Source organism: Oryctolagus cuniculus, chromosome 1, assembly GCF_051225735.1.
Source record: "Oryctolagus cuniculus isolate XC-2025 breed Fujian yellow rabbit chromosome 1, ASM5122573v1, whole genome shotgun sequence".
Lineage (NCBI taxonomy): Eukaryota > Metazoa > Chordata > Mammalia > Lagomorpha > Leporidae > Oryctolagus > Oryctolagus cuniculus.
In genome coordinates this window covers 64,425,443-64,441,440 of record NC_142867.1, presented here as the reverse complement: position 1 = coordinate 64,441,440, position 15,998 = coordinate 64,425,443, and the positions used below count along the sequence as shown (strand labels likewise).

General features: G+C 42.4%; 1 protein-coding gene across 7 annotated transcripts in view; it reads left to right on the top strand.

Annotated features, from left to right (window-relative positions):
- The window catches only part of FCHSD2 (FCH and double SH3 domains 2), a 314,783-nt gene that overhangs the window by 113,199 nt on the left and 185,586 nt on the right, over window positions 1-15,998 (top strand). The window contains exon 4 of one of the 7 annotated variants that reach the window (XM_089330442.1): window positions 155-194. The exons of 5 other annotated variants lie outside the window; for them this stretch is intronic. The gene's annotated coding sequence lies outside the window, so the exon portion shown is untranslated. Of the gene's footprint in view, window positions 1-154; window positions 195-15,998 lie in introns of those variants that run through there. One more of the 7 variants, XM_051851109.3, reaches the window with a different exon arrangement.

Here is a 15,998-nt window from a genome sequence, read left to right as displayed (position 1 = left end):
ATTGTACAGTGATATGTGTCCTCCATTATAGTGGATACATAATACATTCAATCATATATAGTAGTTTTTCTGTTCCCAGAACCTTCTGTGCTCTGCCTGTTTTTCCCTCCCTACAAACAACCCCCAGCAACTACTGTGTTTTTTACTCTTACAGTTTTGCCTGTTCCAGAATGTGATGGAATTGAAATTATGCAGTATGTATCATTTTCAGTATGGCTTCTTCCACTTAATCCTGTGCATTTAAGGTTCTTCCACATCTCTCTATGGCTTGATAGCTCATTTGTTTTCAGTGTTGAATAATATTTCATTGTCTGGATGTATTAGATTTTTTTAATCCATTCATCTCCTGAAGTGTTACACTTATTTTACAAATGATAAGATTGAAGCTGACATCAAGTTCATTTATGTATTATATGTGAAAAGTCTGAGACTGATATGCATGATCTAAATCAGAGGTCTCTAAAGTAGGTTATTCACAGGGTTAGGCGTACACAAGGTGATTGAGTATACATAGAGGAGGCTTTAATGGCACATTCACTGTTAGCTTTTATATATTGCAATGTACAGCACATATCTGTTTAGAGTTAGAGTCATTTAAATTATCTCTCACAAATTACACAAGTAGCTTTAAAATATCACAAGAAGTATGTCAAAATTCATATTGAAGACTGTTTAATAATACAAGTACAAGGGAACTCACAAAATGAACAGAGATGACATTTCTTTTTTTGTTTGTTTGTTTTTGTTTTTGACAAGCAGAGTGGACAGTGAGAGAGAGAGACAGAGAGAAAGGTCTTCCTTTTTGCCGTTGGTTCACCCTCCAATGGCCGCTGCGGCCGGCGCACCACGCTGATCCGATGGCAGGAGCCAGGTACTTCTCCTGGTCTCCCATGGGGTGCAGGGCCCAAGTACTTGGGCCATCCTCCACTGCACTCCCTGGCCACAGCAGAGAGCTGGTGTGGAAGAGGGGCAACCGGGACAGAATCCGGCTCCCCGATCGGGACTAGAACCCCGTGTGCTGGCGCCACAAGGCGGAGGATTAGCCTAGTGAGCTGCGGCGTTGGCCTGACATTTCTTTTAAATGCTGCTTATCAATTATAATTTTTTTAAAGATTTATTTTATTTATTTGAAAGGCACAGTTACAGAGAAAGATCGTCCATCCAGTGTTTCACTCCCCAAATGTCCACACCAGCCATTTTGGCTGGGCCAAGCCAAAGTTAGGAGCCAGGAGCTTCATCTGGGTATGGGGGCCCAAGGACTTGGGCCATCTTTCGCTGCTTCCCCAGGTACAGTAGTAGGGAGCTGGATCAAAGCGGAGCAGCTAGGACTTGAACCGGAACCCAAATGAGATGCTGGCATTGCCAGCAATGACCTAACCCGTTATGCCACAGCACAGGCTCCTAATTATAATGTTAAAAACATTAATAGCCCAAATATACTTGAAAGGGCATAAGCTAAAAATAACTGTAAGACCATTTAATAATAGATTTGTAGCTACTTTCATAGTAGTGAACTTTATCCTAAACTTGTAACTGTCATTTTTTTAAAAAAAGATTTATTTACTTATTTATTTATTTGAGAAGCAGAGTTAGAGAGAGAGGGAGAAATAGAGAGAGGTTTTCCATCTATGGTTCATTCCCGGAATGGCTGCAACAGGTAGAGCTGGCAAAGCCAGGAGCTTCTTCTGGGTCTCCCAGTTGGGTGCAGGGGCCGAGCACTTGGGCCATCTTCCACTGCTTTCCCAGGCCATTATTAGCAGGGAGCTGGATTGGAAGTGGAGTAGCCAGGACTTGAACTGGCGCTCATATGGGATACTGGCACTGCAGGCAGAGGCTTAACCTACTATGCCACAGTACCAGCTCCACTTGTAATTGTCTTGGGAAAGAGGCCTGAGTGCTTGGGTCTCTGCCACCCACATGGCAGGTCCTGATGGAATTCTAAGTGCCTGGCTTCCGCCTGGCCCAGGCCCAGGCCTGGCCATTGTTGTCATTTGGGGGAGTGAACCAATGGATGGAAGATAATATTCTCATTCTCATTTATTCATTCTCTCTCTCTCTCTCTCTCTCTTTCCTCCCCAAATCCCTATAACTCTGCCTTTCAAATACATAAGTAAATATGTAAATCAATCTTTAAAAAAAAAAAAACAACAAAATATTTCAAAAGGTCCCATACCAGGTTAAAAAGTGAAATTACTTCCTCTGCCTTTTAAATTTCTGTGTATACTCATCTTTCCTTCCTTTTTTGAAGGAAATGTTCATTCTAACCAAGACTAAGTCTTCTGTCTATGTGATTTTGGTACTCATATTTTAGTTATATTGAGCTCTTATGTATTTTCTCCTGGTTTTCAGTCCCCCTATTTGCTATTGGCTTCTCCTCAGTCTGTAAGTTTTTCTTCCATGTCTAAAGTAGCAAACAGAACCTTCCCCGTAATATATATTTTCTGAAACTTCTGCCTTCGCTTTATGTTATATTTCCATTTGAAGGTCTATACTTGAATTTTTTAAAAGCTAAGAGCATAGGAGAATCATCTCTGTTTTCTCTAGTGTCCAGTAGATTACCTGGAATTGGGGTAAATATTTTCTAAATAAATATTTTGCTAGTGATGAACATTTATTTAAGTTCTTGGCATAAAGGTTTACCCTCTGCCCTGCAGTCATTTATGCTCTAGCCGGAAAGCTGCAGGTGATCAAGTCCAGCTAAAGGAGTTGTTTCTTTCCAGTGAGCCTGTCTTGAACTAGATTTTGAGGAACAGAAAGGATTTGGAGTAGAAGGTTGAAAAGTAGTTGCAGATTAAATAAGCAGTTGTGAGGAGCAACTCGGACTAGACTGTTACTCGAATTAAGATTTATTCTATGCATCTGCTCTCCCACAATATGGCGCTGGGAGAGGAGTAAACAGCTTCTACACAGCTGCCTCCAGTTCAACCAATAAACTGTAGGACCTGCTCCTGATTGGAGGAGAGCAGCGTACTTGGCGTGTGGGTAGCAGAGTTGGGATTGGTGGAAGAGGACTATAAAGGAGGAGAGAGACAACATGCACCAGGAACATCTATCTGAAGGAACACCTGTGCAGCCCCCCGAGAGAGCCGGCTGGCGGTGTGCCGCTCCCCCGCGGAAGTGGGGAAAGTGGCAGGGGGCACCGCCCTTCCACGGAGGTGGAAGGGTCGGTAGCCAACCCGGGAAGAACCAGCAGCAAACCCGGGGAGGGCCAAGCAGACAAAAGAACAGCGCAGGGTCCTGTGTTGTTCCTCCACGAAGACGGGGAGCGACAGCAGTGTTTCTGGAATTATTAAGGAGATGAAGGAAATTTTGGAAAGAAGTAACAAGATGCTCTTGGGGTGTGCTCAAGTTGATACTTTTGTTTTTTAAAGATTTACTCATTTATTTGAAAGTCAGAGTTAAGAGAGATGTCTTCCATCTGCTGGTTCACTTTCCAAATGGCCTCAATGGCCACAACTGGGCTAGGCCAGAGCTAGGAGCCAGGTGCTTTATCTAGGTCTCCCACATAGGTGCAGAGGCCTAAGGACTTGGGCCATCCTCTGCTGCTTTCGCAGGTACATTAGCAGGGTGCTGGATTGGAAGTGGAGCAGCCAGGTCCATATGGGATGCTGGTGCTGCAGGTGGCAGTTTTGCCTGCTATGCCATAGTGCCAGTCCCAAGTTGATATCTTTTCTTACAGGGTTGTGAACACTAGGCTGGAGGGTCATTAGAAAAGTCATGATAAAAAAATATGTACCAGAAAAACAACACTGTGTCAGGAGCCACGCCGTAATTTGTATGAGTATAGACCCTATTACCTCTTGATGCAACTTAAGTGTTCAGTTTCCTTGATCTGAAAGAAATCGACTGAAAAAATTCTCAGGTCTTTTTTAGAATCAGTCAGAAAAATTTCTTTGGCATTTTATTTAACATTTGAGTTAGAAAACTATTTTTGCATTTAGCAGAAGACTTGTGTGTGGAAAAAGCTTGACTTGGTGAATCTTTTAGAATAATATCTGTTTTTGGAATGTTTATTTCATATAAAAATAAATTTTCCATTATTTAATGTAGAATCTGATCAGGGATTGAGTACAAAAGTACATACTGTAGATATACTGGAGAACTGGCCTCTACTTTTTCCAAAGTCACTCACTATGTTTTAGGGTCTCTGTGTATTAGAAGTTTGTTAGCTTTCATAGAGTTACAAGGACTCCTGTATTTTAGAATTTAAAACCTAACTGACAGGCCGGCGCCGCGGCTCACTAGGCTAATCCTCCGCCTTGCGGCGCCGGCACACCGGGTTCTAGTCCCGGTCGGGGCGCCGGATTCTGTCCCGGTTGCCTCTCTTCCAGGCCAGCTCTCTGCTATGGCCAGGGAGTGCAGTGGAGGATGGCCCAGGTGCTTGGGCCCTGCACCCCATGGGAGACCAGGAAAAGCACCTGGCTCCTGGCTCCTGCCATCGGATCAGCGTGGTGTGCCGGCCGCAGCGCGCCAGCCGCGGCGGCCATTGGAGGGTGAACCAACGGCAAAGGAAGACCTTTCTCTCTGTTTCTCTCTCTCACTGTCCACTCTGCCTGTCAAAAAAAAAAAAAAAAACTAACTGACAAAGTAAGATGGGTATACATAAAAAGTTATAAACTTTGTACAATTATTAAGACCATGTCTGATTTATATGATTAAATGGCATATTCATGACACTCAGTAAGGGCCCTAAATCTGTAGGAAGACATGACATGTGGGATTAGAATATCAGGAGAAGGTAGGGATATTAAGTGGATATGGAGGAGTACATTCTTTACCAGTGGAAGGCTAGTATCAAAAATGCAAACGTAAATAATTATAGGCAAAACTGTGGAAATAGTAAAAAGATCAGTGGTTGCCAGATGTTAGGGACTGGAGAAGAAGGGACAAATAGGGAGAGCACAGAGGATTGTTAGAGCAGTGAAAATGCTGTATACGTTACTCTAATGGTAGATCGGTTGTTATACATTTGTTCGAACCCATGGAATGTGCAACAGTAAGAGTGAAACCTGACAGAAACCATTGACTTCGGATGATAATGATGTGTCAGATTAAGTTTATCAGTTGTAGCAAGTGTGCGGCTCTGTAGGTGATGTTGACCATGGAGGAAACTATGTGTGGGGGAAGGGGGATTTATGGGAACTCTGTACATTCTTCTCAGTTTTGCTATGAACCTGAAGCTGCTTTAACAAAGTATTTAATTTTTAAAATGCATCTGGATAAAGATAAAAATAGTAAAATAGAATTCTATAAGTGCTTTCCATGTAATGAATATGATCAGTTAAAAGTCTTATGCTTGGGGCTGGCATTGTGGCACAGTGGGTTAAGCTGTGCTGCCTTGACATTGGTATCTCATGTGAGCACTGGTTCTAGTCCTGCCTGCTCCACTTTGATCCAGTTCCCTACTATTGCACCTGGGAAAGCTATGGAAGATGAAGTGATTGGGCCCCAGACACTCAAATAGGAAAGCTGGTTGGAGTTCCAGCTTCCTGGTTTTCACCTGGCCCAGCTGCAGCCGTTGGGGCCATTTGGGGGAGTCAACCAGTGGATGGAAGGCCCCTCTCTCGAATTTCTTTGTAACTCTGCCTTTCAAATACATAAAAAAATCACTCACTCTTCAGTTGATGTCAGTATTTGGCAGTCCCTATCTGTGTGAAGTCATTTTCAAAGATTAAATGTTTAAAAAGTCTAATTAAAGCCCCTTATTAACAGGTGAACATTTGTAATGTAATTTTGAGGATAGGGGACACTAACTTTGGAAGGTCGACATTACAGAAAATTATACTCAATTATTATATTTGGAATTTTTTCAATAAATTTGTGGTAAAAAAATAATTGTGAATGAATACAGTATGCCTGGAAGAACACTTCTTGAGAATTTGAAATATTAGTGCCTTGGATCGGAGCTGTGGCACAGTGGGGTAAAGCTGCCGCCTGCAGTGCTGAAATCCCATATGGATGGCGGTTCGAATCCCAGTTGTTCCTCTTCTATCCAGCTCCCTGCTAATGGCCTGGGAAAGCGGTAGAGAACGGCCCAAATACTTGGGCCCCTGCACCCACGTGGGAGACCTGGAAGAAGCTCCTGGCGGCTAGCTTTGACCTGGCCCAGCCCCAGCCATTGCAGCTATTTGGGGAGTGAACCAAAGGATGGAAGATCTGTCTCTCTCTCTCTCCTTCTCTCTGTAACTCTACCTTTAAAATAAATAATAAAAATAAATTTGTTTTAAAAAAGAAATATTAATGCCTTGTATTAGTAGAGATTAGGCTTTGTAACATGGGTAATAAATAGACAAATTAATACACCTGTTTTTCAGGTTTCTTGGACTAAGGAGGATATCCAAAATGGAACTTAAATCTATGGACTTTTCTCTGCCCTTAATAATGACTGAAAGATTTTAGTTACAATAACCATATTATACTTTATCAGTCGCTTGCTGTATAGGAGGCATTTTTATTTTAATCATTAAATATTTTAATCACTAATCACTGATATTTTAATCATTAGGTTTAAATTCCATCAATGTGCCAATTTTACGGTTGAGGAAACCAAAGGCTCAGAGTGGTTGATGGAATATAATCTCAAGTGTCCTAATTTATAAATAGGAGAGCTGAGATTTGAATCCATCTTTGGCTGCAAAGACTATGTGTAATGTTGTGGAATATTGAACTGGAACATTGGGTGGGAACCCTTTTGTCTTTCTTTTTTGGCTATTATTATTTGCTGTACTTTTTTGTTGTTTAATATGTTTGATACATTCAAAATTATATTAGCTTGGTTACATCAGTATTTAAAATTGTGTTATTTTCTTTAAACCTTTAAAATCTGCTCATCTGGTTCAAGTCCTGGCTGCTCCACTTCCGATCTAGCTCTCTGCTATGGTCTGGGAAAGCAGTGAAAGATGGCCCAAGTGCTTGGGCCTCTGCACCCATGTGGGATACCCAGATCAGGCTCCTGGCTCCTGGCTTCAGATGGGCCCAGCTCAGGCCATTGCAGCCATTTGGGGAGTGAACCAACAGATGGAAGACCTCTGTTTATCTCTCTGCCTCTGCTTATGTAACTCTGCCTTTCAAATAAATAAATAAGTCTTAAAAAAAATCTACCCAATATTCAGCTCTGCTGGGAAGCTTGGAAGATTGATATTTTGATCCCAGTTCACCTACCATGGTTCACTTTGAGCCCAGTGTGAACTGGTCCAATATAAATCCTAATTTCTTCACCTAAAAGTTAGAAGTTTCTTTACGTATTTTGTTCTTGTTTTAGCAATACAGTGAACATTTCAGCAGCGTTCAGTACATTGTCATGTAGTAGAAAATTCTCAGTAAATACTTTTTTTTCTTTGTAAATTTTTTTTTGGACAGGCAGAGTTAGTGTGAGAGAGAGAGAGAGAGAGAGAGAGAGAGACAGAGAGAAAGGTCTTCCTTTTTCCATTGGTTCACCTCCCAAGTGACCACTGTGGCCGGCGTGCTGCGCTGATCCGAAGCCAGGAGCCAGGTGCTTCCTCCTGGTCTCCCGTGCGGGTGCAGGGCCCAAGGACCTGGGCCATCTTCCACTGCACTCCTGGGCCACAGCAGAGAGCTGGACTGGAAGAGGAGCAACCAGGACAGAACTGGCGCCCCAACGGGGACTAGAACCCAGGGTGCTGGCGCGGCAGGCAGAGGATTAGCCTAGTGAGCCGTGGCGCCGGCCAGTAAATACTTTTGAATGAAAGAATTGATATATGTCATGCATTGATCCCAGCGCTTTATAAACACTAATTCGTTTAATTGTCTGAGCAACACTGAAGTGTAGGTGTTATTACTACCATCTTTTTTTTTTTTTAAGATTTATCTGTTTATTTGAAAGTCAGAGTTATATAGAGAGAAGGAGAGACAGAGATCTTCCATCTTCTGCCCCCCCCCCCCCCCCCCCCCCGTCATCACACCTGTCAGGACCAAGCCAGGCCAAATCTAGGAGCTTCCTGTGGGTCTCCCACATGGGTGGCAGGGGCCCAAGCAGTTGGGCCATCTGCTACTGCTTTTCCCAGGCCATTAGCAGGGACCTAGATCTGATGTGGAGCAGCCAGGACCTGAACTGATACCCATATTAGCTTTACCTACCATGCCACACCACTGGTCCCACTACCTTCATTTCTGAGATGAGTAAATGCAAGGCAAAGACAAGTTAAATAACTTGCAGAGGCCAAGATTTAAACTCTGCAGATGTGATTCTTGATAGTGATTCTTGATACTGGCTGCACATTGGAATCACCTGGGAAGTTTATTGAACGGCCTCTGTTTGGGCCCCGCCTCTAGAGTCTGGTTGAGCAAGTAGCATTTACTCTGCAGTCCCTTAGCTGACCTGTGAAGTCTTGGTTCTCTTGATTTTTAGTGCTTTAGTAATTTTCACTACTAAGAAGTTCTGTGTCAAAATTACCCTGATCTTTTGTAAATAAGTAGAAATGCTCATTATTTTTTGAACATCAGTTTACTGAAGTTGAAAAGATGGAAAATCTCACCCATGTATAGGTTATGTAGTATCAAAAGAGTTGAAGCTTATTTTGATTGATTTTTTTCCTTTACTGTGAGTAGATAATTTAGCTGAGATCTTGCATGTTACTGTGTTTTATTGATATGGTTCCTGATGAGATGTTTCATAAAAGTGAAAACTTTGATCTTTATTTTATTAATTCATGCTCAGTACCTTTTCTTAACATTAGTAACAGTTTCTGCTGAAAAATCACTTAATTTGTTCAGTTTAGATAGCTAGAAATTGCTTCTGTTGGGGAGAATTGAGTTAGACAAGCTCCTTGAGATTTTTCTAGCTTTATGTGTTGAAGTAGATATGAGCAGTTGAGCTTTAAAGCCTTTTAAAAAATTTTAGCTTTTGGGGTGGGCGGTGTGGCATGGCAGGTTAAGCTGCCGCCTGCAATGCTGACATCCTATATATAGGTGCCTATTTAAGTCCTGGCTGCTCTACTTCTGTTCCAGCTTCCTACTAGTGGTCTGGGAAAAGCAGAGGAAGAAGGCCCAAGTGTTTGGGCTCCTGCTCTCACATGGGAGGCCCCAGAAGAAGCTCCTGGCTCCTGGCTTCTGGGTTTAGACTGTCCCAGCCCCAGCCTACATGGATTTCCTCCCTTCTATTTCCAGATAACTGTAGTCAAGCACATGAAATTATTATTTGCTTGCTGATTTAATACATTCCAGTTCTGCTGTCCACAAGGAACTGCTTTTACAGCTGTCTTTGAGATCAAGTGGTTAGTTCATTCATGCTATTACAACACTTTATTTTAAAACAACAGCAACTAGCTTGTTTATCTCCCTAATAAAAACCTTCTCTTAGGGAAGCTTATAAATAAATATCAGCTAATATTGGCATTGAAAACATAACCTAACTGGCTGTGCCATAGCGCCAGACCCCTTAAGTTGCCATCTGGATCACCAGCATCCCATATGGGCGTCAGTTTGAATCCCTGTTGCCCCTCTTCCAATCCAGTTCCCTGCTAATTGCCTGGGAAGGCAGCAGAGGATGGCCCAATTGTTTGGGCCCCTGACCCACGTGGGAGACCCAAAAGAAGCTCTTGGCTTTGACCTGGCCCAGTCCTGGCTGTTGTGACCATTTAAGGAGTGAACCAGTGGATGGAAGATCAGTCTCTCTTTGTAACTCTGACTTTCAAATAAATAAAATAAATAAGTCTTTTAAAAAAACAATTATAACAAAGTATAAATTTTTAAAATGACCATTTTAATGATGTTTAATAATCTATTAATGCTCTAATCTAAAGCCATTAGCTATAAATTTTTTACAATTGATAATGTTTAAAATATTTTAAAATAAAAAGTAAACTCTCCAAAATTAAATAACCAACAGTTATTATTTAACATGGAATAGATTTGGCTTTGCATCTCCCTAAGAGAAAGTACCTTTTTAGAAGCAAACTTCCAAGATATGTACTCATATTGACAACAGAATCATAAAAATTGAACCTCCAACATGTTTCTGCTTAAGTCTGACAGGATTTGTGCACATACATCTCTTAAGAAATTGTCATAATGATAGCATTTACTGGAGGACTAAATGTATTTCAAACTGATGACTTTTGTGTCTTGAAGGCAACACTGAGTTTTGTGTAAGCAGAGTAAATGAATATAAAAGTTGCTGGTAGAACTGTAACTTTCTGGACTGGGTATTTAGTGTAGTGATAGACACCCACTTCCCCCTTGGGAGTGCCTGGTGCACTTCCTGCCTCTTGTTCTTGAGCCAAGCTTCCCCCCAGTGCAGACCCTGGGAAGCAGCTGTAATAGCTCAAGTGATTGTGTTCTTGTGAGCTGCCTGGGAGACCTGGGTTGAGTTCTCTGGTCTCAGCACGGTCCTTGCCACTGTTACTGTTTGGGGAGTGAACTAGTAGATGAGAGCTAGCTGTCTGTCTCCTCCACTGTCCCTCTGCCTCTCAAAGTTAGAAAAAAAAATTTTTAAGAAGGTATTTTCTTGGAAAGTTACACTTCTCTTTTACAAGCAGAGACAAAGAGAGGTAGAGAGTGTCGCTCCCCCATTCGCGGAGGAACGACACTAGACCCTGCGCTGTTCTTTCTGCCCGCTCTTCCCAGGTTAGCTGCCGGTCCCTCACTCACCGAGGAACGATGCTGTCCCGGGTTAGCTCCGCGGAGGAGTGGCACACCGCCGGCCGGCTCTCTCGGGGGCTGCTCAGATGTTCCTCAGGTGTTCCTTCAGATGTTCCTGGTGCATGTTGTCTCTCTCCTCCTTTATAGTCCTCTTCCACCAATCCCAACTCTGCTACCCACACGCCGAGCACGCTGCTCTCCTCCAATCAGGAGCAGGATCAGCTCCTGCAGCTTATCAGTCAAATTGGCGAGAGGCAGCTGCGTAGAGGTTGTTTGCTCCCTCTCTCAGCGCCATATTGTGGGAGAGCAGATGCATAGAATAAGTCTTAATTCCAGTAACTTAGTCTAGTCTCAGTTGCTCCCCACAGAAAGAAAGACAGAGTTCCCCATTCCTTGGTTCATTCCTTAGAATGCCCACAGTGGCTGGGGCTATGCTGGAGCCAGAACTGCGAGCTGGGAATTCAGTCCAGGTCTCCCATATGGGCTACAGAACCCCAATCACTTGAGCTATCATTGCTACCTCCAAGGGTCTGCTTTGGTGGGAAGCTGGAGTCGAGCTGGAGCCAAGAATCAAACCCAGGCACTCAGATGTGGAATGTGGATATCTTAACCACTGGGCCAAATGTCTGCTCTTAAGACACCTCTTAAAATGTGTTTTTCATTGTGTTTTAAATACTATCATAGCAATGGGGCCTTTGCTCTGACTGCAGTGAAAGACATTGCTTCTTTTTTTTTAAAAAAATTATTTTATTTATTTGAAAGGAAGAATTACAGAGAGAGGGAGAGATAAAATGATCTTTGACCCTCTGGTTCATGGTCACAATGGCGGGAGCTGGGCTGGTCTGAAGCCAGGAGCCAGGAGCTTCTTCCGGGTTTCACATGTAGATGCAGGGGGCCCAAGGACTTGGGTCATCTTCTAATGCTTTCCCAGGCCATAGCAGAGAGCTGAATCGAGAGTGGAGCAGCCAAGACTCGAACCAGTGCCCATATGGGATGTCGGCACTGCAGGTGGCAGCAGCTTTACCCACTATGCCACAGTGTTCGCCCCTATTTTTTTTTTTTTTTTTTTAGTATATATCCCCGATTGTTTCATCTAACTCTGCCTTCTCATTGGTCAGATTTATACTTGCTCTTTCAGATCCAATTGCTGTACCCAATTTAACATAACTGTTCCTGACTTCTCTCACGTTCAGAGAGATAGTAGTTTGTTCTTTTTCATACTTTGTTAAACCTGATATTCTTTGTATTAAAATCCAACAATCTTTTCATTAATTAAACAGCCTATCAGTTTATTTATTCCTTGGAGATACCATCATCCATCAAGTTGTATAAAGGCTAAAACCCAAGGGTCATCTTTGTTGTTTCTCCTTCCCTTTTCAGGGGCCACACCATGAGCAATTTACTCTGCTAAGTGTCTTTGTGGTCAGTCTTGTTTCTGTCTCCAATCCCTCCAGCATATTTGGAGCTTAAAACAAAACAAAGTATACAAAAAAACAAAACAAAACAAAAAACCTATTTTGTCAATTTCTGTCTTGACCACACAGTTCAGTCCGTTTACATTTAAAGTAGTTACTGAGCCGGCGCCGCGGCTCACTAGGCTAATCCTCCGCCTTGCGGCGCCGGCACACCGGGTTCTAGTCCCGGTCGGGGCGCCGGATTCTGTCCCGGTTGCCCCTCTTCCAGGCCAGCCCTCTGCTGTGGCCAGGGAGTGCAGTGGAGGATGGCCCAGGTGCTTGGGCCCTGCACCCCATGGGAAGACCAGGAAAAGCACCTGGCTCCTGGCTCCTGCCATCGGATCAGCGCGGTGCGCCGGCCGCAGCGCGCTGGCCGCGGCGGCCATTGGAGGGTGAACCAACGGCAAAGGAAGACCTTTCTCTCTGTCTCTCTCTCTCTCACTGTCCACTCTGCCTGTCAAAAAAAAAAAAAATAAATAAATAAAGTAGTTACTGATAAGGAGAGACCAATGTGTCATTTTGCTGTTTGTTTTCTCTATACCTTATACTTTTTTGTCCCTCTTTTGGTATATTACTGTCTCTGTGTGTTTCCTTAAATTTTTTGGAAAAGATTTATTTTGTTTATTTGAAAGACAGAGTTACAAGAGAGAGGGAGGGAGAGACAAAGAAAGATCTTCCATCCTCTGGTTTACTCCCCCAATGGCCATAACAGCTAGAGCTGGGCCAGGTCAAAACCAGGAGCCAATACCTTTTTCCCAGTCTCCATCTTCTGTTGTTTTCCCAGGCACATTAGCAGGGAGCTGGATCAAAAGTGGAGCAGCTGGGACTCGAACTGGCACCCATATGGGATACCAGCATTGCAGGTGACAGTTTAACACACAGACTCCATAGTGCTGGCTCCTTCATGAAATTTTTTAACTTAAAAAACCTTTTTTTAGCGTAGTTTTAAATTTATAGAAAAATTATAAAACTTTTGCAAGGTTCCCATATATCTCTCAGTAATGTTCCCTTGTTGTTAATATCTTAGGTTCTTATGTGTGTTTGTTGTAAATAAGGAATCAACATTGGTACATTGTTCATAACATTCACATTTTACTGACTTGGATTGTATTCATTTCTCCCTGTGCTGTTGTTTCAGCCCTGCTTTCCTCCCTTTTTTGTTCCAGATTCCCATCCAGTATACCACACTGCATTTAGTTCTTGTCTTTTTAGCCTCCTCCAGTCTGTGACAATGCTTCACACTTTGTTTTTGATTGTTTTAAGGAGTAGTAGTTGGGTATTTGTGCAGTATAACTGAATTTGCATTTTTCTTTTGTGTTTCTTATAATTGGTCTGGGATTATGGATTTTGGTAAGACTACAGAGCTGAAATGCCATTCTTTTTTTTAACTTTTATTTAATAAATATAAATTTCCAAGGTACAGTTTATGGATTACAATGGCTCCCCCCCGCCCCATATCTTCCCTCCCACCCACAACCCTCCCATCTCCTGATCCCTCTCCCATTCCATTCGCATCAAGATTCATTTTCAATTATCTTTATATACAGAAGATCAATTTAGAATATATTAAGATTTCAACAGTTTGCAACCACGCCGAAACACAAGTGTAAAATACTGTTTGAGTACTAATTATAGCATTAATTCACATTGTACAACACATTAAGGACAGAGATCCTACATGAGGAGTAAGTGCACAGTGACTCCTGTTGTTGACTTAAACAACTGACACTCTTGTTTATGGCATCAGCAATCACCCTAGGCTCTTGTCATGAGTTGCCAAGGCTATGGAAGAATTTTGAGTTTGCTGACTCTGATCTTATTTAGACATAAGTCATAAGTCTAAAGTCATAGTCAAAGTGGAACTTCTCTCCTCCCTTCAGAGAAAGGTACCTCCTTTGATGGCCCGGTCTTTCCACTGGGATCTCACTTGCAGAGATCTTTCATTTAGGTTTTTTTTTTTTTTTCTTTTTGTCAGAATGTCTTGGCTTTCCATGCCTAAAATACTCTTCAGCCAGATCTGAATGCCTTAAGGGCTGATTCTGAGGCCAGAGTGCTGTTTAGGACATCTGCCATTCTATGAGTCTGCTGTGTATCCCGCTTCCCATGTTGGATCATTCTCTCCTTCTTAATACTATCAGTTAGTATTAGCAGACACTAGTCTTGTTTATGTGATCCCTTTGACTCTTAGACCTATCATTATGATCAATTGTGAACAGAAATTGATCACTTGGACTAGTGAGATGGCATTGGTACATGCCACCTTGATGGGATTGAATTAGAATCTCCTGCTGAAATGCCATTCCTAACACATCACATCAAGGATACATATTGTCCGCATGGCTTATTGCTGGTGATGTTAACCTTGATCACCTGGCTTGGCAGTATTTAAGTATTAAGTGTTAAGTTACTTTCTTTCCTCCTTTCTATATTCTACTGTTTAGAAGTTGGTCACTCAGTGGGGCCCACCTTCAAGCAGTGGGGATTTAAGCTCCACCTTCTTGAAGAGGGACCAGTTGTACAAATAATTTGGGATTCTCCTGTATGGGGACTTGTTCCTTTTTCCCCATTTACTTACAGGCATACCTCAGAGGTATTATATATATTGTTCCAGACCCCTGCAATAAAACAGGTATTTAAATAAAGTGAATCATAGAAATTTTTTTGGCTTTCCAGTGTATTTAAATGTTATATTTACACTATACTGTAGTCCATTAAGTGTTACTACTGTTATATCTTAAAAATACTTTTTTGCTAAAAAATGAGAATGATGATCAGAGCCTTCAGTAAGTCATAATATATATATTTTTGGTAAGATTATTTATTTGAAAGAAAGAGGGAGAGACATCTTTCATCCTCTGGTTCTCTTCACAACTGACTGCAACAGCCAGGGCTAGGCAGAAGCCAGGAGTCAGGAACTCAGTCCAGGTCTCCCACCTAGGTGCAGGGCCCCAAGCACTTGCACCATCTTCTGCTTTCCCAAGTGCATTAGCAGAGAGCTGGGTTGGAAGTGGAGCAGTGAAAGCTTGAACCAGTGCTCATATGGGATGTCAGCACTATAGGCTTTGGGTTAACCCACTATACCACAACACCAGCCGCAAGTCAGTGGACTTTTTGCTGATGGAGGTCTTGCTGTAATGTTGTGGCTGCTGACTGATCACGGTAGTGTTTGATGAAGGTTGGGATGACCGTGACAATTTCTTAAAATAAGGCAACAATTAAATCTGCTGCATCAATTGACTTTTCTTTTATGAAATATATCTCCATAGCATGCAATGCTATTTGACAGCATTTTACTCACAGAATTTCTTTCAAAATTAGAGTTAATCCTCTCAAGTTTTGTGGCTGCTTTATTAAGTTTATTTAATAATATTCTAAATCCTGTGATGTCATTTCATTACTCTTCAACAGCATCTTCCCAGGAGTAGATTCCATCTCAAGAAATCATGTTCTTTGTCCATCCATAAGAAAAAAACATTCCTTGAAGTTTTTTTTTTTTTTTAATTTACTTATTTATTTGAGAGGTAGAGTTTCAGAGAGGGAAAGACAGAGAGTATGGTCTTCCATCCACTGGTTCACTCCCTAGATGGCCATAATGGCTGGAGCTGGGCTGATCTGAAGCCAGGAGACAGGAGCTTCTTCTGGATCTCCCATGTGGGTGCAAGGGCCCAAGTACTTAGGCCATTTTTAATTGCTTTCCCAGGCCATAGCAGAGAGCTGGATGGGAAGAGAAGCAGCCGACACGAACCGTTACCCATATGGGATGCTGGTGCTACAGACGAAGGCTTAGCCGTCTGTGCCACAGTGCCAGTCCCCATCTTAAAGTTAATTGCATCAGTTCATTTACATTTTCAGGCTCGACTTCTATTTCTGTTTGCTGTTTCTACCACATCTGTGGTTACTTGCGCCACTGAAATCTTGAACCTGTCAAAGTCATTCACGAGGGTT